Source organism: Callithrix jacchus, chromosome 5, assembly GCF_049354715.1.
Source record: "Callithrix jacchus isolate 240 chromosome 5, calJac240_pri, whole genome shotgun sequence".
Lineage (NCBI taxonomy): Eukaryota > Metazoa > Chordata > Mammalia > Primates > Cebidae > Callithrix > Callithrix jacchus.
The window spans coordinates 61,802,288-61,828,602 of NC_133506.1; the positions used below are offsets into that span (position 1 = coordinate 61,802,288).

Genomic DNA, 26,315 nt, shown 5'->3' on the forward strand with positions numbered 1-26,315 from the left:
AAACAACTGAGACCACAGGTATGCACCACCATGCCTAGCTAATTTTTGTATTTTTTTTTAGTAGAGATGGGGTTTCACCAGGTTGGCCAGGCTGGTCTCAAACTCCTGACCTTGGGTGATCTGCCCACCTCGGCCTCTCAAAGTGCTGGGATTATAGGCATGAGCCTCGGTGCCTGGCCTAAGTTGGATTTTTTAAGGTAACATAAACATTTCAAGTAGGTTTTGCTCAAATTCTCCCTCCCTCCCTCACTCATCTTTTTTATCTTCACATTCCTCACTTTAATCTTCCCATTTATCTAGATATCACTTATGAATATCTCCTGTTGCTCCAGTTACCTTCTATATACTACTCTACCTTTTTCAAAATATACTTGTATTTTTCTCCTTGCCCCTCCTTTTATTGATTTGGAAAAAAATAGCAAATTTTTTCTCCTGCTACCACTATATAAATAACCAGTAGGTAAATGTAATTAAATTAAGTATCTTGCAGGTATTTTCTGTGGACAACTACACAGAGAAGATTCTAGTATTTTTAAACAAATAATGTACGAAGGTACTAACCCACAGTCCCTTCTGTGCCACCTGTTTCCTTTGAAATATAATGTGCAGAAAGATCACTCTGAAGGACTTCATCTGATGTGGCTCTGGCTAAAGCAGCAGCCAAAAAGGAAGGACAGTTACTGCAAGAAAAAAGGTAAAAGGCTATTTTCAGCAAAAGAATTAGGAGGTAATACATTTAACATTATTAATAATTACATGTATTTAAAATAATTACATATTAATTATAACATTGTCTCAAAACAAAATTACACCTTTAGACAATATTTAATATTTATTGATTAGGTACCATGAGCACTGGGTATATATTGATGTATAACACAGACATGGCTCCTTACCTAGTGGAACTAGTGACAGATGACAAACCAATAGTATATAACTTAAAAGCGGGATAAGTTTTATACAGAAAACAAACAGGATACAACAACAGAGAATGATAAAGGGGGGTACACACTTATTAGATAGAATGGTCAGAAATGCAATATCTTAAAGGATGAAAAAGACTCAGTTATGTGGGAGTGGGAAGTTAGGAGAGAATACTCCAGGCAGAGGGAATAAAATTTATACAGAACTTTTTATTTTTGACTCAGTCTCGCTCTGTTGCCCAGACTGGAGTGCAGTGTGGTGCAATCTTGGCTCATTGCAATCCCTGCTTCCCAGGTTGAAGCTATTTTCCCATGCCTCACCTTACAGAGTAGTTGGGACTATAGGTGTGTGCTAATTTTTGTATTTTTACTAGAGATGGGGTTTTACTATGTTGGCCAGGCTAATCCTGACCTAAGATGATCCATCCGCCTTGGCCTCCCAAAGTGCTGGGATTACAGGTGTGAGTCACTGTACTCAGTGATACAGGACCTTTTTGAGAGCTTGTTATATGTAAGGAACGGAAAAAGCCCAGAGGAAGTAAAGCGTAGTGGGTGAGGGGAAAGTGGCACAGAATAAAATCAGAGGAATAGGCAAAGACCAGATATACAAGCTTTTTAGACTATACTAAGGAATTTGAATTCTCTTCAAGGGGTAATGTGAATTCACAGAAGATTATGAGCGAGAGAGTACTCATAATTTCTCTACATCAGACATATGAATTAAATTATTGCTTTGACTGATGTAACAAAGGAAATTAGAAGGAAGCAAGAATGAAGGATGGTAACCAATAAAGAAGTTGTTATAACCTAGGTGAGAAAAAATATAGAACTTGTTGATGACTGGATGTAGCAGTGAAAAAGGGAGAGAAAATAATTAAGTCTGATCCTGGGTTTTGGTCTGAGCAAGTAGGTGAATGGTAGAATCATCTGCCAAGATGGGGAAACCAGGAAAAGAACAAGTTTGTGAAGGAAGTGGGGTAACGAAGAAATCAATAGTTCATTTTAACAATTTTTTAAATTAAAGACAGAGTTTCACCATGTTGGCCAGGCTAGTCTTGAACTCCTGACCTCAGGTGATCCACCCACCTTGGCCTCCCAAAGTGCTGGGATTATAGGTGTGAGTCATGGCGCCCGGCCCATTTTAACACGTTAAGACGAAAATACAGCTCGGCACAATGGCTCATGACTGTAACCCCAGCACTTTGGGAGGCCAAGATGGGTGGACCACCTGAGGTTAGGAGTTCAAGACTGGCCTGGCCAACATGGTGAAACCCCGTTTCTACTAAAAATACAAAAATGTTAGCCAGGTATGGTGGTGCATGCCTATAATCCCAACTACTCAAGAGGCTGCGGCAGGAGAATTGTTTAAACTCGGAAGGTGGAGATTGCAGTGAGCCAATATCATGCCATTGCACTCCAGCCTAGGCAACAAAAGGGAAAATTTCATTTAAAAAAAAAAGATGGAAATACTTGAGATGTCCTAGTCAAGGTATCAAGTGGTTAACTGGATATTGTAATCTGGTATTTTGAGATGTTATAAAATTTGGAAATTGCAAACATATGGATGGTATTTAAAGCTATGGAAATAGAAAAGAACTCCTGAGCTCAAGCAATTCACCCACCTCAGCATTTCACATTCCTGAAATCATAGGTGTGAGCCACCACACCTGGCTGACCTGCTCTATTTCTGACCTGAGCTGGTTCATATCTCCTTAAGCAACCTGATGGTTCTCTGCTCCCAGAAGATCACCATATTGATACCAAACTTAGTGTAGACATTGGATTAGCATGGCACACTATAGGCCAGCCCTTTTGGACTCAAGCAATCCTCCTGCTGCAGCCTCCCAAGTAGCTGGGACTATAGGCATGAGCCATTACATGTGGCTGAAAATAATCATCTTAAGAAAATGCAATCAGATACAAGAGAATACATACAGACCAGTTAACAAAAATAAGAGAAATTCAATAGAGAGATATCACAAAACAAGAAACAAACAGGAATCTTAGAGCTAAAGCATTCATTGAATGAAATAAAAAATACAATAAAGAGCTTTAACAGAAGACTAGCCTAAAAAGAAAAAAAAAAAGTTTTGAACTTCAAGACAGATCTTTATAAAAAATCTTAGGCAGAAAATAAAAAAAGAAAAAATAATGTAATAATGTGATTCTTAAGATCGATTACTCTTAGGAATGCTATCATAAAATTCTAAAGTATTCAGTTAAGGCTGCTTTAAAAAAAAACTTATTTATTTTGGAGATTACCTCACCAGCTGAATCAGAATGATTAGTCTTGATTTCATATTCCAGTCTGTATTGAATGTAATCCAGATCAGACTCAGCTTTCTGGAACCAAAGATTAGCACAAATCATAATTGTGTAAACAAAAAGACTAATAGTAATCATGATACTTTATTCTTTTTTCTCTTTACATTTGTTAGTATTTCAACAATAAGTGACACATACTCATTTGAATCTGTGAAAATAAAAAGTATATAAAATATTCATTATCCATAATAACTATGATCTATTAAAAATTTAAAAACTAAGGCTGGGTGTGGTGACTCATACCTGTAATCCTAGCTAGCACTTTGGGAGGCTGAGGAGGGTGGATCACCTGAGGTCAGAAGTTCAAGACCAGCCTGGTCAACGTGATGAAACCCCATTTCTACTAAAAATACAAAAAAATTAGCCCAGGATGATGACACATGCCTGTAGTCCCAGGTACTTGGGAGGCTGAGGCAGGAGAAATGCTTGCACCCCGGATGGGGAGGTTGCAGTGAACCAAGATCATACCACTACATTCCAGGCTGGGTGACAGAGTGAGACTCTGTCTCAAAATAAATTAAAAATTAGCTAACATTTTAAAGTCATTTCTCTATGCCTCTCTCTTACATTTTAAGCCAAAGTTAAAATAAGTGGGCAAAGGATATGAACAGACACTTTACGAAAGAAGACATATATGAGGCCAACAATCATATGAAAAAATGCTCATCGTCACTGGTCATCAGAGAGATGCAAATCAAAACCACATTGAGATACCATCTCACACCAGTTAGAATGGCGATCATTAAAAAATCTGGAGACAACAGATGCTGGAGAGGATGTGAAGAAAAAGGAACACTTTTACACTGTTGGTGGGAGTGTAAATTAGTTCAATCATTGTGGAAGACAGTGTGGCGATTCCTCAAGGCCTTAGAAATAGAAATTCCATTTGACCCAGCAATCCCATTACTGGGTATATATCCAAAAGACTATAAATCGTTCTACTATAAGGACACATGTACACGAATGTTCATTGCAGCACTGTTTACAATAGCAAAGACCTGGAATCAACCCAAATGCCCATTGATAATAGACTGGATTGGAAAAATGTGGCACATATACACCATGGAATATTATGCAGCAATCAGAAATGATGAGTTCGTGTCGTTTGTAGGGACATGGATGAATCTGGAGAACATCATCCTCAGCAAACTGACACAAGAACAGAAAATGAAACACCGCATATTCTCACTCATAGGCGGGTGATGAAAAATGAGAACACATGGACACAGAAAGGGGAGTACTAAACACTGGGGTCTATTGGGGGGAAAAGGGGAGGGCCAGTGGGAGGGGGAGGTGGGGAGGGATAGCCTGGGGAGAAATGCCAAATGTGGGTGAAGGGGAGAAGGAAAGAAAAGCACACTGCCATGTGTGTTCCTACGCAACTGTCTTACATGCTCTGCTCATGTATCCCAAAACCTAAAATCCAATAAAAAATAAAAAAAAGATACTGAATAGCCATTGCCAGATATTAATACAAAAAACTAATAATGACTTCAAGAATTCCCTAGGGTCACTGATGCTCTCATCAGTTAGGCAGTGTTTTTGTATATCTGGCAGAAAATATAGTTTTAAGTTAAAACACAGAAGAAATCTGTTTCAGGAATATTTACATTGTTACCTTTATTAGCAATCCCATTGATCAAACAGTTCCAGCTATGCACCACCAAAATTAAGAGGGCTGCCACCAAAATTAAGAGGGCTTAAAGAATCACAGAATTCAAAGAAAAGCTACATATGGTATAGAAGTAACAGTTTAAATAACCCCAATTTATTGAATCTGGGTGCCAGCATTGGAACTTGACCTGTAGTAAACCTCCAAGGAAGAAAAAAAAGGAGAACTGCTACCCTGAAGCCATTATAGATATAGGATGCCTGAATTAAAGCAAAAAGTTACATTCAAAAATACCAGTATTGGACTAGCCCGCTGGCTCGTGTCTGTAATCCCAGAACTGTGTGAAGCTGAGGTAGGCAGATCACCTGAGGTCAGAAGTTCCAGACCAGACTGGCCAACACAGCAAAACCACTTCTACTAAAAATACAAAAATTAGCTAAGCATGGTGACATGGGCCTGTAATACAAGCTACTTGGGAGGGTGGGCACAGTGACATGTATTTGTGTAGCTGAGGCACTAGAATCAGTTGAACCAAAAGGGCAGAAGTTGCAGTGAGCCAAGATCGGCCACTGCAGTCCTGTCTGGGTTGCAATGAGCCACGATCAGCCACTGCATTCCTGCCTGTGTGACAAAGCAAAACTCTATCTCATGAATAAATAAATAAGTAACAATATTTGTAATACCATGCCATTACTGAAAATGATGGTATACAAAATAACACTTAAGGGAAGGCTTTTATATTTCATTCTATGTATTCCTGTAGTATTTTAATAAGAAGTTATTTAACTTCAAAAAGGGCAGTGTTTTTTAAGATAATGTGTCGACAGATTTGACATGACACTGTATTTACGATGCGTTAAATACAAAACCAGCCTTCAGCATGGCCTCTTTTTGTAATAGAAATGTGTAAATCAATGTGCAAAAATCACAAGCATTCCTATACACCAATAACAGACTGAAAGAGAGCCAAATCAAGAACAAACTGCCATTCACAATTGCTGCAAAGAGAATAAAATACCTAGGAATACAACTAACAAGGAACGTTAAAAACCTCTTCAAAAAGAACTACAAACCACTGCTCAACGAAATAAGAGAGGACACAAACAGATGGAGAAACATTCCATGTTCATGGTTAGAAAGAATCAATATCGTGAAAATGGCAATACTGTCCAAAGTAATTTACAGACTCAACACTATCCCCATCAAGCTATCAATGACCTTCTTCACAGAACTGGAAAAAACCACCTTAAACTTCATATGGAACCAAAAGAGAGCCTGCATAGCCAAGTCAATTCTAAGCAAACAGAACACAGCGGGAGGCATCACACTACCGGATTTCAAACTATACTACAAGGCTACAGTAATCAAAACAGCATGATACTGGTACCAAAACAGAAATATAGACCAATGGAACAGAACAGAGGCATCGGAGCCAACACAGCATATCTACAACCATACAATCCTTGATAAACCTGACAAACACAAGCAATGGGGAAAGGACTCCCTGTTTAATAAATGGTATTGGGAAAACTGGCTAGCCATGTGCAGAAAGCAGAAACTGGACTTCCTCCTAAAACGTTACACTAAAATTAACTCCAGATGGATTAAAGACTTAAACATAAGACCTGGCACCATAAAAACCCTAGAAGAAAATCTAGGCAAAACCATTCAGGACGTAGGAGTAGGCAAAGGCTTCATGACCACAACACCAAAAGCATTGGGAAAAAAAGCAAAAATAGACAAACAGGACCTAATCAAACTCCACAGCTTCTGCACGGCAAAAGAAACAGTTATTAGAGTGAATCAGCAACCAACAGAATGGGAAAAAAATTTTGCAGTTTACCCATCTAAACAAAGGGCTGATATCCAGAATTTACAAAGAACTCAAACAGATTTAAAAAAAAAAAAAAAAAAAAAAAAAAAAAAAAAAAAAAAAAAAAGCCCATTCAAAATTGGGCAAAGAATATGAACAGACACTTTACAAAAAGATACATACATGAGGCCAACAAACATATGAAAAAATGCTCATCACTGCTCATTACAGAAATTCAAATCAATACTACATTGAGATACCATCTCATGCCAGTTAGAATGGCAATCATTAAAAAATCTGGAGACAACAGATGCTGGAGAGGATGTGGAGAAATAGGAACCCTTTTACACTGCTGGTGGGAGTGTAAATTAGTACAACCATTGTGGAAGACAGTGTGGCGATTTCTCAAGGACCTAGAAATAGAAATTCCATTTGACCCAGCAATCCCATTACTGGGTATATATCCAAAGGACTATAAATCGTTCTACTATAAGGACACATGCACACGAATGTTCATTGCAGCACTGTTTACAATAGCAAAGACCTGGAACCAACCCAAATGCCCATCTATGATAGACTGGACTGGGAACATGTGGCACATATACACCATGGAATATTATGCAGCCATCAAAAACGATGAGTTCTTGTCCTTCGTAGGGACATGGATGAATCTGAAGAACATCATTCTCAGTAAACTGACACAAGAACAGAAAATGAAATACCACATCTTCTCACTCCCAGGCGGGTTATGAACAATGAGAACACATGGACACAGGGAGGGGAGCACTACACACAGGGGTCTATTGGGGGGAATAGTAGAGGGACAGAGGTGGGGGAGCTGGGGAAGGATAGCATGGGGAGAAATGCCAATGTAGGTGAAGGGAGGAAGGTAGCAAACCACACTTCCATGTGTGTACCTATGCAACATTCTTGCATGTTCTGCACATGTACCCCAAAACCTAAAATGCAATTAAGAAAAGGAAAGTTGAGAAGGATATATGACATGTTAAAAAGAAGTTTTTCTTTTTTATGAGACAGGATATTGCTCTATAGCCCAGGCTGAAGTGTTGTGGTACCATTGCAGCTCACTCCAGTGTCAAACTCCTGGGCTCATGGAATCTTCCCTCCTCTTTCCCAGTGCACCTGGAACTACAGGCACATGCAACGATACCCAGGTCATTTCTTATTTTTTGTAGAGATAGGATCTCATTATGTTGCCCAGGCTAGGCTCAAGCAATCCTCCCGCCTCAGCCTCCCAAAGTGCTGTGATTACAGGTGTAAGCCACTATGTCCAGCATAAAAGGGGTTTTTTGCCAGGCACGGTGGCTCACGCCTGTAATCCCAGCACTTTGGAAGGCTGAGGTGGGTGGATCACAAGGTCAAGAGATTGAGACCATTCTGGCCAACATGGTGAAACCCCGTCTCTACTAAATACAAAAAAAAAAAAAATTAGCTGGGCATGGTGGCACATGCCTGTAATCCGAGCTACTTGGGAGGCTGAGACAGGAGAATCGTTTGAACTCAGGAGGCGGAGGTTGTGGTGAGCCGAGATTGCGCCATTGCACTCCAGCCTGGGTAACAAGAGTGAAACTCCGTCTCAATAAAAAGTGGTTTCTTTCTGCAAGTGGTATAATCAATGAATTATTCTTAACTTCTTGAAATTTTGCATCTTTTACAGGATCTTAAAGCATATATTGCCTTGAGTTCATCAAGGATATAACCATGGTTCTTAGAGTTTACTACAGAAAGGAAAACATGATTTCCACAGGCATGGTCTCCTATTCCTAGCCCAAAACACAGGAGACTGTTTGCAGGGAGGTTGCTATTCTTACTATGAACTTTATCACTGAACTAAAGATTGATTCTCAAAATTCTGAAGCCTTAGTGGAAGGGCAAACACTGTTAAAAGCAGTTCTCAAGTCTAATAAGAAATGATGTACAGTTATTTTTAGTATATAAAAGATACTATTAGGACCTTTCGAATGTAGAGTAAGACAAAATGGCTGTCAGAAGTGAAAATGCTTCTAAAGTCAGAAGCTATTATCATTGAACAGAATTTCAGAAATAAACTACTTCCCATCACTAATAATTTTTCTCATTATTGACCTAAATTGGAATGAAAAACTCTGCAATGACCAAAATTCTATCTGTATAGGCAAAACTTGGGGGAAGAGGGTCAGGTACAAATAGAAAAAAGAGAAAGTTTTTGTTTTTAAATATATTTTCCAGGTCAATATCTGACTTCCATCTCTAACATCAGGGAGTTGCTCTAAGCCTGAAAAATTAATGTTGGGTACATAATTACAACGTGCGTTTAAAATAATTTCCAGCCAGGCGCGGTGGCTCACACCTATAATCCCAGCACTTTGGGAGGCTGAGGCAGGTGGATCACGAAGTCAAGAGATCAAGACCATCCTGGTCAACAAGGTGAAACCCTGTCTGTACTAAAAGTACAAAAATTAGCTGGGCATGGTGGTGCGTGCCTGTAGTCCCAGCTACTCGGGAGGCTGAAACAGGAGAATTGCTTGAACCCAGAAAGCAGAGGTTGCAGTGAGCTGAGATCATGCCATTGCACTCCAGTCTGGGTAACAACAACAAAACTTCATCTCAAAAAAATAAAAAATAAAATAAAATAGAAACTCTTCAAAATGGTGGGGTAGGAGCAGCTCAGGGTTGCAGCTCTCAGTGAAGGCTCAGAGGGTGAGTTCAAGCCACATTTTCAGATGGATATTTGTTGCCCACAGAATGGAGGGATTCCCAGGTGGAGGAGAGACATGAGCGCCGCCATGGCTGTTTTGGCCGGCACTGCTGTTGCAGCCAGCGCAGCAGTGCAGCAGCACTCCGCACAAGGCGCACTGGTCTGGATGCCCTGTTAAACCGGCAATCTGAGATTTGGGAGGGCAGATTAGCATATCCATCTGACTGAACAATACTTGGACAGTGACCCAGACCAGGAGATTCCCAGGAGGCGACATTTGAGCCAGCGCAGTGGGTTGCTGCATGGGAAATCGCACGGATCCTGATTCCCCAATCAGCAGGCGACTGAAATACCTGAGAGAGTGTTGGGGTCTGGCACGTCTGCCGGGGGACTACCGACCTGCAGGAGTCCCCAAGACTGCCAACGTAGATGTCTCATTCAACCTGAGAGAGAAAGTGCACGGAAGTGAAAGGAAATAGAAAAGCGGAGTCTGGAGGGCTGGCTTAGGCTATGTCCAAGCAGCAATTTTATTTTTGCAATCTGTTTCATTATATACTTTTCTGAAGTTAAAGTTGTTTATTCCAGATCAACATACTTAAGTTACAGTAAGCAAGTTAGGCCCACGTAGTTATGCCCAGTAAATAAGTTAAGCCCCGTGAGTTACACCCAGCAAGTAAGTTATGCCCAGTAAGTACTTAACAATTGTAATCAAGTTACAGTTACACCCTGTAAGCTATGGTAAGTAAGTTACAGTTACACCCAGTAAGTTATGGTAGGTAAGTTACCAAGTGTAGATACTTAAGTTAATATTTTACAATGAAGGTAACAAGGGTCCAAAAGGAACACAATCAAGCAATAGACCATAAGAAGCCGAAAGTGGGAGAGGAGGACTCAAGATGGCGCTGTGAGAACAACCCAGGATTGGAGCTCTCGTTCAATCTGCGGAGAGGTGAGTCGGAGCTGCATTTCCAGACTGATCTTTGTTGCCCACAGAACGGGGAAATTCCCAAGTATAAAGGAGACACGGGAAGCCAGGCAGTACCTCCGCCTGGCGAAGCCAGCAGCCGGAATGGCGGCGGACGGCCCTACGCAGCACTCCCCACAGGAGGCGGTTCTCCACGTGCCCTGTTGAACCGGCAACCTGAGACTTGAGAGGGCTGGACTTGAGACTGAACGAGACTTGGACAGTGGGCCAGTCCAGGGGATTGCAGGGACAGAGCGTTTGGGATAGCCCAGTGGGACGAACAAAACCGCGATTTCAAACGATCCCGAGCAGACGGTCCGAGACGCTCTGTGGGGGAGCAGCGTCCACCATTACCGAGGCAACCTGCCCCAAATGAGATACACCCCCACTGCTGACGCAGCCAGCCGTTCCCAAGGCAACCCGTCCCTACTGAGATACACGCCCACTGCTGACACAGCCTGCTGTTGCCGAGGCAACCTGCTACAACAGAGAGACTCCACTGCAGAACGAGTCAGAGACCACAGCAGAACAGCAGAGCCTGCAGCAATAGGGCGAACCTCACAACAGCAGGGCTGAGCTTCAGCATTCAAACAGTGGCTAGTCTGCCTCCTAGCTGGGCAGGACACCTCAATGGACATCCAAAAATGAAGCCCGAACACCCCAACACAGAGCATTTGAGAAAAAAGGGTTTTATTAATGACCTCTGTTGCAGCAGAATCAAACATAGCAGCCTAACAGCCCTGAATGAACAACAGAGCTCACAGCTCAGCAATTGAGCTCCTATAAAGTACAGACTGTCTCCTCACGCAGCTCCCTGACCCCTCTATATCCAAAAGACTGACATTTGGCAGGCATCATCCTGGGACAAAGATAGCAGAAAAAGAAACTGGTAGCATACCTCCTGTGCTACAGCTGCTAGAGGTGCACCCCAGACAAGCAGGGCCTGGAGTGGACCTCAGCAGTCGTACAGCAAAGGAGCTACACTGGTAAAAGGAAAACCAAGTAACAGAAATACTTCATCATCAACAATCTGGGTGTCCACTCAGAGACCCAATCGAAAAGTCAGCAACTACGCAGACGACAAGCTGATAAATCCACAAAGATGGGAAGAAACCAGCGAAAAAAGGAGGAAAACACCCAAAACCAGAACACCTCACCTCCTAGAAAGGACCAAAACTCCTCACCAGCAAGGGAACAAAGCTGGACGGAGAATGACTGTGACTAAATGACGGAATTAGACTTCAGAAGGTGGATAATGAGAAAGTTTTGTGAGCTAAAAGGACATGTATTAAATCAATGCAAAGAAACTAAGGAACTTGAAAAAAGATATGAGGAAATAATAACAAGAATGCATAACTTAAAGAGGAATATGAATGAATTAAAGGAGCTGAAAAACACAATAAGAGGACTTCGCGAACCATGCACAAGTTTCAATAGGCGAATTGACCAAGCAGAAGAAAGAATATCTGAAGTCGAACACCAACTCAATGAAATAAAATGAGAAACCAAGATTTTAAAAAAACACGCAAAAAGGAATGAACAAAGTCTCCAAGAAATGTGGGACTATGTGAAAAGACCTAACCTACGTTTGATAGGTGTACCAAAAGGGGACGAAGAGAATGAATTCCAGCTCGAAAATACTCTTCAGGACATTATCCAGGAAAATTTCCCCCACCTAGCAAGACAGGCCAACACTCAAATGCAAAAAATACAGAGAACACCACAAAGATACTCTGCAAGAAGAGCAACCCCAAGGCACATAATCGTCAGATTCAACAAGGTTGAAATAAAAAAGAAAATACTAAGGGCAGCCAGAGAGAAAGGTCGGGTCACCCACAAAGGGAAGCCCATCAGACTCACAGCAGATCTCTCAGCAGAAACACTACAAGCCAGAAGAGAGTGGGGGCCAATGTTCAACATTCTTAAAAAAAAGAAATTTTAACCCAGATTTTTCATATCCAGCCAAACTGAGCTTCAGAAGTGAAGGAAGAATAAAATCCTTTGTGAACAAGCAAGTACTCAGAGATTTTGTCACCACCAGGCCTGCTTTACAAGAGCCCCTAAAGGAGGCACTACACATAGAAAGGAACGACCAGTACCAGCCATTCCAAAATCACACTAAATGCTAAAGAACATCAACATCATGAAAAATCTACAACAACTAACCGGCAAAACAGCCACTTAGCATCAAAATGGCAGTATCAAATTCACACATAAGAATATTAACCCTAAATGTAAATGGACTAAATGCACCAATCAAAAGACACAGACTGGCAAATTGGATAAAAATCCAAAACCCATCAGTGTGCTGTATCCAGGAAACCCATCTCACATGCAAGGATACACAAAGGCTCAAAATAAAGGGATGGAGGAAGATTTACCAAGCAAATGGAGAGCAAAAAAAAGCAGGAGTTGCAATTCTCATCTCTGATAAAATAGACTTTAAAGCAACAAAGATCAAAAGAGACAAAGAAGGCCATTACATAATGGTAAAAGGATCGATACAACAAGAAGAGCTAACGATCCTGAACATATATGGACCCAATGCAGGAGCACCCAGATACATAAGGCAAGTTCTTAATGACTTACAAAGAGACTTAGACTCCCACACGATAATAGTGGGAGACTTTAACACTCCACTGTCAATATTGGACAGATCAACCAGACAGAAAATCAACAAGGATATCCAGGGCTTCAACTCAGACCTGGAGCAAGCAAACCTGATAGACATTTACAGAACTCTCCACCCCAAATCCACAAAAGACACATTCTTCTCAGCACCACATCACACCTACTCTAAAATTGACCACATAATTGGAAGTAAAGCACTCCTCAACAAATGCAAACCAACTGAAATAACAAACAGCCTCTCAGACCATACTGCAATCAAGTTAGAACTCAGAATACAGAAACTAACCCATAACCGCACAGCTTCATGGAAACTGAACAACTGGCTCTTGAATGTTGACTGGGTAAACAAAGAAATGAAGACAGAAATAAAGAAGTTCTTCGAAACCAATGAGAACGAAGACACAACATGCCAGAACCTCTGGGACACATTAAAAGCAGTCTCTAGAGGAAAGCATATAGCAATAAGTGCCCATATGAGAAGAATGGAGAGATCCAAAATTGACACCCTATCGTCAAAATTGAAAGAGATAGAGGAGCAAGATAAAAAAAAAAACTCAAAACCCAGCAGAAGACACGAAATAACTAAGATCAGAGCTGAACTGAAGGAGATTGAGACACGAAAATCCCTTCAAAAAATCAATAAATCCAAGAGCTGGTTTTTTGAAAAGACCAACAAAATAAACAGACCACTAGCCAGATTGATTAAAAATAACAGAGAGAACAACCAAATAGATGCAATAAAAAATGATAAAAGGGAAATCACCACAGACTTCACAGAAATTCTAACCATCATCAGAGAATATTACAAACAACTCTATGCACATAAACTAGTAAACCTGGAAGAAATGGATAAATTCCTGGACTCCTGTGTCCTCCCAAGCCTAAACCAGGAGGATGCTAAAACTATGAATAGACCAATAACAAGGGCAGAAGTTGAGGCAGCAATTAAGAGCCTACCACTCAAAAAAAGCCCAAGTCCAGACGGGTTCACAGCCGAAATCTACCAGACACACAGAGAGGAGCTGGTACCATTCCTTCTAAAACTATTTCAAACAATCCAAAAAAAGGGAATCCTTTCCAAATCATTTTACGAGACCAACATCATTCTGATACCAAAACCCGGCAGAGACCCAACGAGAAAAGAAACCTTCAGGCCAATATCCATGATGAACATAGATGCAAAAATCTTCAATAAAATATTGGCAAACCGATGGCAACAGCACATCAAAAAACTTATCCATCATGATCAAGTAAAATTCATCCCGGGGATGCAAGGCTGGTTCAACATACGAAAGTCGATAAATGTAATTCACCACATAAACAGAACCAAAAAAAAAAAAAAACCACATGATTATCTCAATTGAGGCAGAGAAGGCCTTTGACAAAATTCAACAGCCCTTTATGGTAAAAACCCTCAAAAAATTCGGTATCGATGGAATGTATCTCAAAGTAATAAAAGCTATTTATGACAAACCAACAGCCGATATCATACTGAATGGGCAAAAACTGGAAGCATTCCCTTTGAAATCTGGCACTAGACAAGGATGCCCTCTTTCACCACTCCTATTCATTATAGTACTGGAAGTTCTAGCCAGAGCAATCAGGCAAAAAAAAAAAAAAAGGGTATTCAATTTGGAAAGGTGGAAGCCAACCTGTCTCTATTTGCAGATGACATAATAGTATACCTAGAAGACCCCATCGCCTCAGCCCAAAAACTCCTGAAACTGATAAGCAACTTCAGCAAAGTCTCAGGATATAAAATCAATGTGCAAATATCACAAGCATTCGTCTACACCAATAACAGACTTAAAGAAAGCCAAATCAAGAACGAAGTGCCATTCACAATTGCTACAAAAAGAATAAAATACCTTGGAATACAACTCACATGGAACGTAAGGGACCTCTTCAAGGAGAACTACAAACCACTGCTCAACGAAATCAGAAAGGACACAAACAGATGGAGAAACATTCCATGTTCATGGTTAGGAAGAATTAATATCGTGAAAATGGCTATACTGCCCAAAGTAATTTACTGAACCAATGCTATCCCCATCAAGCTACCATTGACTTTCTTCACGGAACTGGAAAAAACCACCATGAACTTCATATGGAACCAAAGGGGAGCCCACATAGCCAAGTCAATTCTAAGCAAAAAGAACACAGCGGGGGGCATCACACTACCGGATTTCAAACTATACTACAAGGCTACAGTAATCAAAACAGCATGGTACTGGTACCAACACAGAGATATACACCAATGGAACAAAACAGAGGCACCGGAGGCAACACAACATATCTACAACTATACAATCTTTGATAAACCTGACAAAAACAAGCAATGGGGAAAGGATTCCCTGTTTAACAAATGGTGTTGGGAAAACTGGTTAGCCATGTGCAGAAAGCAGAAACTGTACCCCTTCCTGACACCTCACACTAAAATTAACTCCAGGTGTATTAAAGACTTAAACATAAGACCTGGCACCATAAAAACCCTAGAAGGAAGTCTAGGCAAAACTATCCAGGACATAGGAGTAGGCAAGGACTTCATGAACAAAACACCAAAAGCATTGGCAACAAAAGCCAAAATAGACAAATGGGACCTAATGAAATTCCACAGCTTCTTCATGGCAAAAGAAACAGTCACTAGAGTGGATCGGCAACCAACAGAATGGGAAAAAATGTTTGCAGTTTACCCATCTGACAAAGGGCTTATATCCAGAATTTACAAAGAACTCAAACAGATTTACAGGAAAAGAACAAACAAGCCCATTCAAAAGTGGGCAAAGGATATGAACAGACACTTTACGAAAGAAGACATATATGAGGCCAACAATCATATGAAAAAATGCTCATCGTCACTGGTCATCAGAGAGATGCAAATCAAAACCACATTGAGATACCATCTCACGCCAGTTAGAATGGCGATCATTAAAAATCTGGAGACAACAGATGCTGGAGAGGATGTGGAGAAAAAGGAACACTTTTACACTGTTGATGGGAGTGTAAATTAGTTCAACCACTGTGGAAGACAGTGTGGTGATTCCTCAAGGCCTTAGAAATAGAAATTCCATTTGACCCAGCAATCCCATTACTGGGTATATATCCAAAAGACTATAAATCGTTCTACTATAAGGACACATGTACACGAATGTTCATTGCAGCACTGTTTACAATAGCAAAGACCTGGAATCAACCCAAATGCCAATTCATAATAGACTGGATTGAAAAAATGTGGCACATATACACCATGGAATATTATTCAGCAATCAGAAATGATGAGTTCGTGTCGTTTGTAGGGACATGGATGAATCTGGAGAACATCATCCTCAGCAAACTGACACAAGAACAGAAAATGAAACACCACATATTCTCACTTATAGGCGGGTGATGAATAATGAGAACACATGGACACAGGGAGGGGAGTACTAAACACTGGGGTCTATTGTGGGGAAAAGGGGAGGGCCAGTGGGAGGGGGTGGTGGGGAGGGATAGCCTGGGGAGAAATGCCAAATGTGGGTGAAGGGGAGGAGGAAAGCAAAGCACACTGCCATGTGTGTACCTATGCAACTGTCTTGCATGCTCTGCTCATGTACCCCAAAACCTAAAATCCAATAAAACACTAAAAAAAAAAAAAGAAGCCGAAAGTGGACACAATGCTTTCCATGTCCTCATATTCATAAAGTAATGTCTGTTAATTGTTTTGAATAACGTAGTCCCTCTTTTGGTGTCTGCTTTCCCTCAGCTCAACTCCCCCAACCAGGGATCTGTGTCCGGGCTCAAGCTCACCGTATGGGGAGGCCCATTTCCTGGGGGCCTCACACGGAAGCGATCCCCACAGATTTCCTCAGGAGAGAGTCAACCTTCCAACTTAGGAAAGGGAAAAAGCGGGGCTCTAAGGCAGCTAGCCAGGTGACCAGGCTCGGCAGATCCCACCCCCACAGAGACAAAAAGGGGTGCAATTTCATATGCACGGAGTTGAGAGCTTCACTGCGGATTCAACTGAGCCTGGAATGGTGCAGCTCGGTGGGAAAGGGGCATCCCCCATTGCCGAGGCAATCCACCCCTTCAAAAGTATACTCCCATTGCTGTCGCACCCTGCCATATCTGAGGCAACCCGCCATAACAGAGAGACTCCGCCAATACAAAGGCAACAGAGTGGAGCCCTTAGCAACAGGGCAAAGCCCAAGGCACCAAAACAGAACCCACCACAGTAGGGCAGAGCCAACGCCAACAGGGCGGAGCCTCAGCAGGCAAATAGTGACTAGACTGCCCCCTAGCTGGGCAGGAAAGTGCAACAAATACTCTGCCCAGAGACAGAGCAACTGACGGAAAAAAAGGGTTTTATGAGTTCTGCTGCAGCAGACTTAAAAGTATCTGCTGAACAGTCCTCAATGAACAACAGAGCTCACAGCTCAGCACTCGAGCGCCTATAAAGTACAGACAGTCTCCTCAAGCAGCTCCCTGACCCCTGAATATCCAAAGAATCACCTCAAAAAGAATTGATCAGACTGATATTTGGTGGGCATCATTCTGGGACAAAGATAGCAGAAAAAGAAACTGGTAGCATCCCTCGCTTTTCTGCAGCTGCTACAGGTGTACCCCAGGCAAGCTGGGCCTGAAGTGGACTTCAGCAGTCATACAGCAGAGGTTTTAGACTGTTAGAAGGAGAACTAAGCAACAGAAATACTTCACCATCAACAATCTGGGCGTCCACTCAGAAAACCAACCGAAAAGTCAGCAACTACTCAGACCACAGGAGGATAAACCCACAAAGATGGGAAGAAACCAGCGCAAAAAGGAGGAAAACAGCCAAAACCAAAACACTTCACCTCCTACAAAAAACAAAAACTTTTCGCCAGCAAGGGAACAAAGCTGGACAAAGAATGAGGGTGATGAAATGACGGAATCAGACTTCAGAAGGTGGATAATGAGAAACTTCTGTCAGCTAAAAGAACATGCTCTGAATCAATGCAAAGAAACTAAGAACCTTGAAAAAAGATTTGAAAGAAGATTCGAGAAAATGATAACAATGGAAAACTTAGAGAAAAATATAAACGAATTGAAGAAGCTGAAATACAAGACGCAAGAAATTCGCAAAGCATGCACAAGCTTCAACAGCAGAATTGACCAAGCAGAAGAAAGCATATCAGAAGTCGAAGATCAACTTAATGAAACAAAACGAGAAACCAAGATTAGAGAAAAAAGTGCAAAAAGGAATGAACAAAGGCTCCAAGAAATGTGGGATTCTGTAAAGAGACCTAACCTACGTTTGATAGGTGTACCAGAATGTGATGAAGAGAATGAATCCAAGCTGGAAAATACTCTTCAGGTTATTACCCTAGAAAATTTCCCCAACCTAGCAATCCAGGCCAATACTCAAGTCCAGGAAATACAGAGAACACCACAAAGATATTCCGCAAGAAGAGCAACCCCAAGGCACATAATCGTCAGAATCACCAGGGTTGAAATGAAGGAGAAAATACTAAGGGCAGCCAGAGAGAAAGGTCAGGTCACCCACAAAGGAAAGCCCATCGGACTCACAGCAGATCTCTCGGCAGAAACTCTACAAGCCAGGAGAGAGTGGGAACCAATATTCAACATCCTTAAAGAAAAGAACTTTCAACACAGAATTTCATATCCAGCCAAACTGAGTTTTGTAAGTGAAGGAAAAAATAAAATCCTTTGCGAACAAGCAAGTACTCAGAGATTTTGTCACCACCAGGCCTGCTTTACAAGAGCTTCTGAAAGAGGCACTACACATAGAAAGGAACAACCAGTACCAGCCATTCTAAAAACATACCAAATGCTAAAGAGCATAGAAAGAAAAAAGAATAATCTGCACCAACTAACTGCATCAAAATGGCAGTATCAAATTCACACATAACAAAATTAACCCTAAATGTAAATGGGCTAAATACAGCAATCAAAAGACACAGACTGGCAATATATGAACCCAATACAGGAGCACCCAAATATATAAGGCAAGTTCTTAACAATCTACAAACAGACTTCCACACAATAATAGTGGGAGACTTTAACACTCCACTGTAAATATTAGACAGATCAACCAGACAGAAAATTAATAAGAAAATCCATGACTTGAACTCAGACCTGGAACAAGCAAACCTGATAGACATTTACAGAACTCTCCACGCCAAATCCACAGAATATACATATTTCTCAGAACCAAATTACACCTACTCTAAAATTGAACACATAATTGGAAGTAAAGCACCCCTCAGCAAATGCAAAACAACTGAAATCATAACAAACAGTCTCTCAGACCATAGTGCAATCAAGTTAGAACTCAGAATTTAGAAAATAACTCAGAACCGCACAGCTTCATGGAAACTGAAAAACTGGCTCTTGAATGTTGACTGGGTAAACAATGAAATGAAGGCAGAAATAAAGAAGTTCTTCAAAACCAAGGTGAACTAAGACACAACATACCAGAATCTCTGGGACTCATTTAAAGCAGTCTCCAGAGGAAAATATATACCAATAAGTGCCAATATCAGGAGTTTGAAGAGATCCAAAACTGACAACCTATCATCAAAATTGAAAGAGCAAGAGGAGCAAGATCAAAAAAACTCAAAACCTAGCGGAAGGCAAGAAATAACTAAGATCAAAGCTGAACTGAAGGAGATTGAGAAACGAAAAACCCTTCAAAAAATCAATAAATCAAAGAGCTGCTTTTTAGAAAAGATCAACAAAATAGACAGACCACTAGCCAGACTGATAAAAAAAAAAAAACAGAGAACAACCAAATAGATGCAATAAAAAATGATAAAGGAAAAATCACCACATATTCCACAGAAATTCAAACCATCATCAGAGAATATTTAGAACAACTCTATGCACATAAACTAGTAAACCTGGAAGAAATGGATAAATTCCTGAACACTTGTGTCCTCCCAAGCCTAAACCAGGAGGAAGCTGAAACTATGAATAGACCAATAACAAGGTCTGAAGTTAATTAAGAGCCTACCACAAAAAAAAAGCCCAGGTCCAGATGGGTTCACAGCTGAATTCTACCAGACACACAAAGAGGATCTGGTACCATTTCTTCTAAAACTATTCCAAATAATCCAAAAAAAAAGAATCCTTCCCAAATCATTTTATGAGACCAACATCATCCTGATACCAAAACCCAGCAGAGAGCCAACAAGAAAAGAAAACTTCAGACCAATATCCATCATGAACATAGATGCAAAAATCTTCAATAAAATACTGGCAAGCCAATTGCAACAGCACATCAAAAAACTTATCCATCATGATCAAGTAAAATTCATCCCGGGGATGCAAGGCTGGTTCAACATACGAAAGTCTATAAATGTAATTCACCACATAAACAGAACCAAAAAAAAAAAAAACCACATGATTATCTCAATTGAGGCAGAGAAGGCCTTTGACAAAATTCAACAGTCCTTTATGCTAAAAACCCTCAATAAACTCGGTATTGATGGAACACATCTCAAAGTAACAAAAGCTATTTACGACAAACCAACAGCCAATATCATACTGAATGGGCAAAAACTGGAAGCATTCTTTTTGAAATCCGGCACTACACAAGGATGCCCTCTTTCACCACTCCTATTCAATATAGTACTGGAAGTTCTAGCCAGAGCAATCAGGCAAGAAAAAGAAATAAAGGGTATTCAAATAGAAAAGGAGGAAGCCAAATTGTCTCTATTTGCAGACGACATGATAGCATATCTAGAAGACCCCATCGCCTCAGCCCCAAAACTTCTGAAACTGATGAGCAACTTCAGCAAAGTCTCAGGATACAAAATCGATGTGCAAAAATCACAAGCATTCATCTACACCAATAACAGACTTAAAGAGAGCCAAATCAAGAATGAACTGCCATTCACAATTGCTACAAAAAGAATAAAATACCTAGAAATACAACTCACAAGGAACGTAAGAGATCTCTTCAAGAAAAACTACAAACCACTGCTCAACGAAATCAGAGAGGACACAAACAGATGGAGAAACATTCCATGTTCATAGTTAGGAAGAATCAATATCGTGAAAATGGCTATACTGCCCAAAGTAATTTACAGATTCAACGCTATCCCCATCAAGCTACCATTGACTTTCTTCACAGAACTGGAAAAACCACCATGAACTTCATATGGAACCAAAAGAGAGCCCGCATAGCCAAGTCAATTCTAAGCAAAAAGAACACAGCGGGAGGCATCACACTACCGGATTTCAAACTATACTACAAGGCTACAGATATCAAAACAGCATGGTACTGGTACCAAAACAGAGATATAAATCAATGGAACAAAACAGAGGCATCAGAGGCAACACAACATATCTACAACCATACAATCTTTGTTAAACCTGACAAAAACAAGCAATGATGAAAGGACTCCCTGTTTAACAAATGGTGTTGGGATAACTGGCTAGCCATGTGCAGAAAGCAGAAACTGGACCCCTTCCTGACACCTTACACTAAAATTAACTCCAGATGGATTAAAGACTTAAACAAAAGACCTGGCACCATAGAAACCCTAGATGGAAATCTAGGCAAAACCATTCAGGACACAAGAGTAGGCCAGGACTTCATGACCAAAACACCAAAAGCATTGGCAACAAAAGCCAAAATAGACAAATGGGACCTAATCAAACTCCACAGCTTCTGCACAGCAAAAAAAAAAAAAAAACAGTCACTAGAGTGAATCAGCAACCAACAGAATGGGAAAAATTTTTTGCAGTTTACCCATCTGACAAAGGGCTGATATCCAGAATTTACAAAGAACTCAAACAGATTTACAGGAAAAAACAAACAAACCCATTCAAAAATAGGCAAAGAATATGAACAGATACTTTTCAAAAGAAGACATATATGAGGCCAACAAAGATATGAAAAAATGCTCATCATCACTGGTCATTAGAGAGATGCAAATCAAAACCACATTGAGATACCATCTCACACCAGTTAGAATGGCGATCATTAAAATATCTGGAGACAACAGATGCTGAAGAGGATGTGGAGGAATAGGAACACTTTTACACTGTTGGTGGGAGTGTAAATTAGTTCAACCATTGTGTAAGACAATGTTGTGATTCCTCAAGGCCTTAGAAATAGAAATTCTATTTGACCCAGCAATCCCATTACTGGTTATATATCCAAAAAACTATGAATCATTCTACTATAAGGACACATGCACACAAATGTTCATTGCAGCACCGTTTACAATAGCAAAGACCTGGAACCAACCCAAATGCCCATCCACGATAGATTGGATTGGGAAAATATGGCACATATACACCATGGAATATTATGCAGCAATCAAAAAGGATGAGTTTGTGTCCTTTGTAGGAACATGGATGAATTTGGAGAACATCATTCTCAGCAAACTGATACAAGAAGAGAAAATGAAATACTGCATATTCTCGCTCATAGGCAGGTGATGAAAAAAGAGAACACATGGACACAGGGAGGGGAGTATTACACACTGGGGTCTACTGGGGGGAATAGGGGAGGGACAGTGGGGGGATGGGGAAAGGATAGCCTGGGGAGAAATGCCAAATGTGGGTTAAGGGGAAGACGGCAGCAAAACACACTGCCATGTGTGTACTTATGCAACTATCTTGCATGATCTGCACATGTACCCCAAAACCTAAAATGCAATAAAATAAATAAATAAAATAATTTCCAAAATGTGGAGGTTTTTCATTTGTCCTTTTGTTAGATTAGATGTCATGATTGAATTAATTAATAATTACACTCCCTTAAAAATACTAATGTGTGTGTGTACTAAGATATTTTTATTGGCATAATTTATCATATTAGGATATACTTAGGGATTATCTTCTCCTAGAAATAAGTACACTAACCCATCAAACATGTGGATGGAGAGAATGAGAAAAGGCCAGGGGCCAGAGCAAATCAAAGTTAACAAAGGTCATAAGTACTCAAAATCTGATTTCTTGTTTGTCTTAATTACTGAACAGACCACAATTCCATAGCTTTATTCAATGAGTTACATAACATTCTTAAGCACAACTTTAAAGAAGAGTCTTTCAAGCTTGTTTTATTCATTTAATTCACCATAAATTATGGAATTTGTGGCTCCAGAAATTCCTTATACAGAATATTTATTCAAGGAGCCCTTAATATGTTCATGAAATAATTTTTTTACAGATTTAAAAACTTGATATTTCAGTCCTGTTTGAAGTTTAGCATAATCTCATGTAGTTCATTGAACATTAACTTCTTTTTTTTTTTTTTAGACAGAGTCTTGCTCTGTCACCCAGGCTGAAGTGCAGTGGTGGCATCTCAACTCACTGCAACATCTGCCTCCTGCGTTTAAGCAATTCTCCTGCCTCAGCCTCCTGAGAGCTGGGACTACAGGCATAAATTGTCCTAAATTTGGCAAGTGAGAGCTCCAAGATTTGGAAGATATTTATAATAATCAAATGTATATATCACAAAACATGATGAGTTTGGGGGACATAAAACTCTAAAATGTAGACTATATAAATATATATACATTGTATATTTTATTTCATTTTCTTTTTTCTTTTCTTTTTGGAGATAGGGTCTCACTCTGTCACACAGGCTGGAGTGCAATGGCAGAATCTCGGCTCACTGCAACTTCCACCTCCCAGGCTCAAGTGATCCTCCCATTCCTACCTCAGCCTCCCAACTAGCTGGGACTATAGGTACATGCCACCATGCCCAGGTTAATTTTTGCATTTTTAGTAAAAACAGGCTTTCACCATGTTGGCCAGGCTGGTCTTGAACTCTTGACTTCGTGTGATCAGCCTGCCTTGGCCTCCCAAAGTGCTGGGATTACAGGTGTGAGTCACCGGCCTGGCCTCTTTTCAAGAGAGTGGTTTTAGCTATGATTTCCTGTAATACCTGGGGGCCAAAAATGTGTTAATCATCAAATGGTACCAAAAAGAAGTGGTTTCTACTTTTAAATAACCTATATTTTAAGATGATACCAAAGAGTACCCTTCTAATAAATGGTCTGATAAAGTCAACTAAACTGTCAATTTTTGTTTTTGAGACAGAGTTTCACTCTTTTTACCCAGGTTGGATTGCAATGGTGCAATATTGGCTCACCGCAACCTCTGCCTCCTGGGTTCAGGCAATTCTCCTGCCTCAGCCTCCTGAGTAGCTGGGATTACAGGCACACGCCACCGTGCCCAGCTAATTTTTTGTATTTTTAGTAGAGACGGGGTTTCACCATGTTGACCATAATGATCTTGATCTCTTGACCTCATGATCCACCCACCTCTGCCTCCCAAAGTGCTGGGATTACAGGCTTGAGCCACCACGCCTGGCCCTGTCAAATTTTTTTTAAGATGGAGTCTCACTCTTTCCTCTATCATCCAGGCTGTAGATGCAGTGGCTCAATCTTGGCTCACTGCAACCTCCACCTCCTGGGTTCAAGCAATTCTCCTGCCTCAGCCTCCCAAGTAGCTGAGATTACAGGCACGCACAACTACACCAAGCTAACTTTTGTATTTTAGCAAAGATGGGGTTCACTGTGTTGCCCAGACTGGTCTCAAACTCATGACCTCAAGTGATCTGCCATCCTTGGCCTCCCAAAGTTCTGGGATTACAGGCGTGGTCCACCAGCCCCAGCCTAAACTGTCAAGATTTTTTGCAAGACAATTATTAAAAACAGCCATCATTACAAATTAAATTATAGCTGGGCATGGTGGCTGAAAAAATATTTTCTACCACCCCCAGCCTGAAAAAAAAATTATTTTTATACTGCTTTAAATGTGTCCCAGAGATTCTGGTATGTTGTGTCTTCATTCTCGTTGGGCTTTTTATTTTTTCTCTGATTTCTTTATTTTTTTTTTAAGAAAAAAATAAGAGAAGGAGATGAAGAACGAGGAAGAAAAAGAGGGATAGAAAACAGAAATATTGCTTTATTCTAAAATTGGTTATTAATAATGGCTGATCAATATTTTGTGTATTTAAAGTGGAGAGCTCTATAAATATTTATTAAGTTTACTTGTTCCGGATCTGAGTTCAAGTCCTGGATATCCTTATTAATTTTCTGTCTCGTTGAGTCTAAATCTCTTTATGGGTCTTATGTATCTGGGTGTTAGGATCGTTAGCTCATATTATTGCATTGATCCTTTTATCACTGTATCTTTGTTGCTTTGAAATCTATTTTATCAAATGCAAGAATTGCAACTCCTGCTTTTTGTTTATTTATTTTTGCTCTCCATTTGGTTGGTAAATCTTTCTCCAACTCTTTGTTTTGAGTTTTTGTGTATCTTGGGATATAAAATGGGTCTGGATGTAGTATACTGTTAGGTTTTGGCTGTATCTTTTGATTGGGGGATTTAGTCAATTTAAATTTAGGGTTACTGCCATTTGATGTTAACTGGCTATTTTATCCATTTGTTGATGTAAATTCTTCTTTATGTTGATGTTCTTTACTTTTTGGTATATTTTTAGAAAGGCTAATGCTGGTTGTTCCTTTCTGTGTGTAATGCTTCTTTCAGAAGTTTTTGTAAAGCAGGCCTGGTGGTAATAAAATCTCTAAGTACTTGCTTGTTCCTAAAAGATTTTATTTTTCCTTCAATTGTGAAGCTTAGTTTGGCAAGATATGAAATTCTGGGCTGAAAGTTCTGTTCTTTAAGGATGTTGAATATGGACCCCCACTCTCTTTTGGCTTGTAGGGTTTCTGCTGAGAGATCTGCTGTAATTCTAATAGGCTTCCCTTTATGGGTAACCTGACCTTTCTCTCTGGCTGCCCTTAGTATTTTCTCCTTCGTTTCAACCCTGGTGAATCTGATGATTATGTGCTTTGGGGTTGCTCTTCTTGAGGAATATCTTTGTCGTGTTCTCTGTATTACCTGGGGTTGAATAGTGACCTGCTTTGCTAGATTGAAAAAATTCTCCTGGATGATATCATGAAGAGTATTTTCCAGCTTGGATTCATTCTCTCCGTCGCATTCAGGTACACCTATCAAACGTAGATTAGGTCTTTTCACATAGTCCCATATTTCTTGGAGACTTTGCTCATTCCTTTTTATCCTTTTTCTCTATTCTTGTCTCTCATTTATTTCATTAAGTTGGTCTTTGACCTCTGATATCCTTTCTTCTGCTTGAACAATTCAGCTATTCAAACTTGTGCATATTTCACTAAGTTCTCATGTTGTATTTTTCACCTCCGTTAGTTCATTTATATTCCTCTCTATATTGTCTATTCTTTTTAGCATTTCATCAAACCTTTATTCAAAATTCTTAGTTTCTTTACATTGGGTTAGAACAAGTTATTTTAACTCCCAAAAGTTTCTTATCATCCATCTTCTGAAGCCTACTTCAGATAATGAAACACAGTTCTTTTCCATCAGGACTT

The 26,315-nt window shown here is 40.2% G+C and overlaps 1 long non-coding RNA gene across 1 annotated transcript in view; it reads right to left on the bottom strand.

Moving 5' to 3' along the window:
- Positions 1-279: 279 nt before the first annotated feature.
- LOC144582866 (uncharacterized) overlaps positions 280-26,315 on the bottom strand; it is a 51,422-nt gene continuing 25,386 nt past the window's right edge. Inside the window, exons 3-4 of the long non-coding RNA XR_013536378.1 lie at positions 3,186-3,266; positions 280-680 (exon numbers count right to left, since the gene is read on the bottom strand). This is a non-coding gene — a long non-coding RNA (uncharacterized LOC144582866). The remainder of the gene's footprint in view (positions 681-3,185; positions 3,267-26,315) is intronic.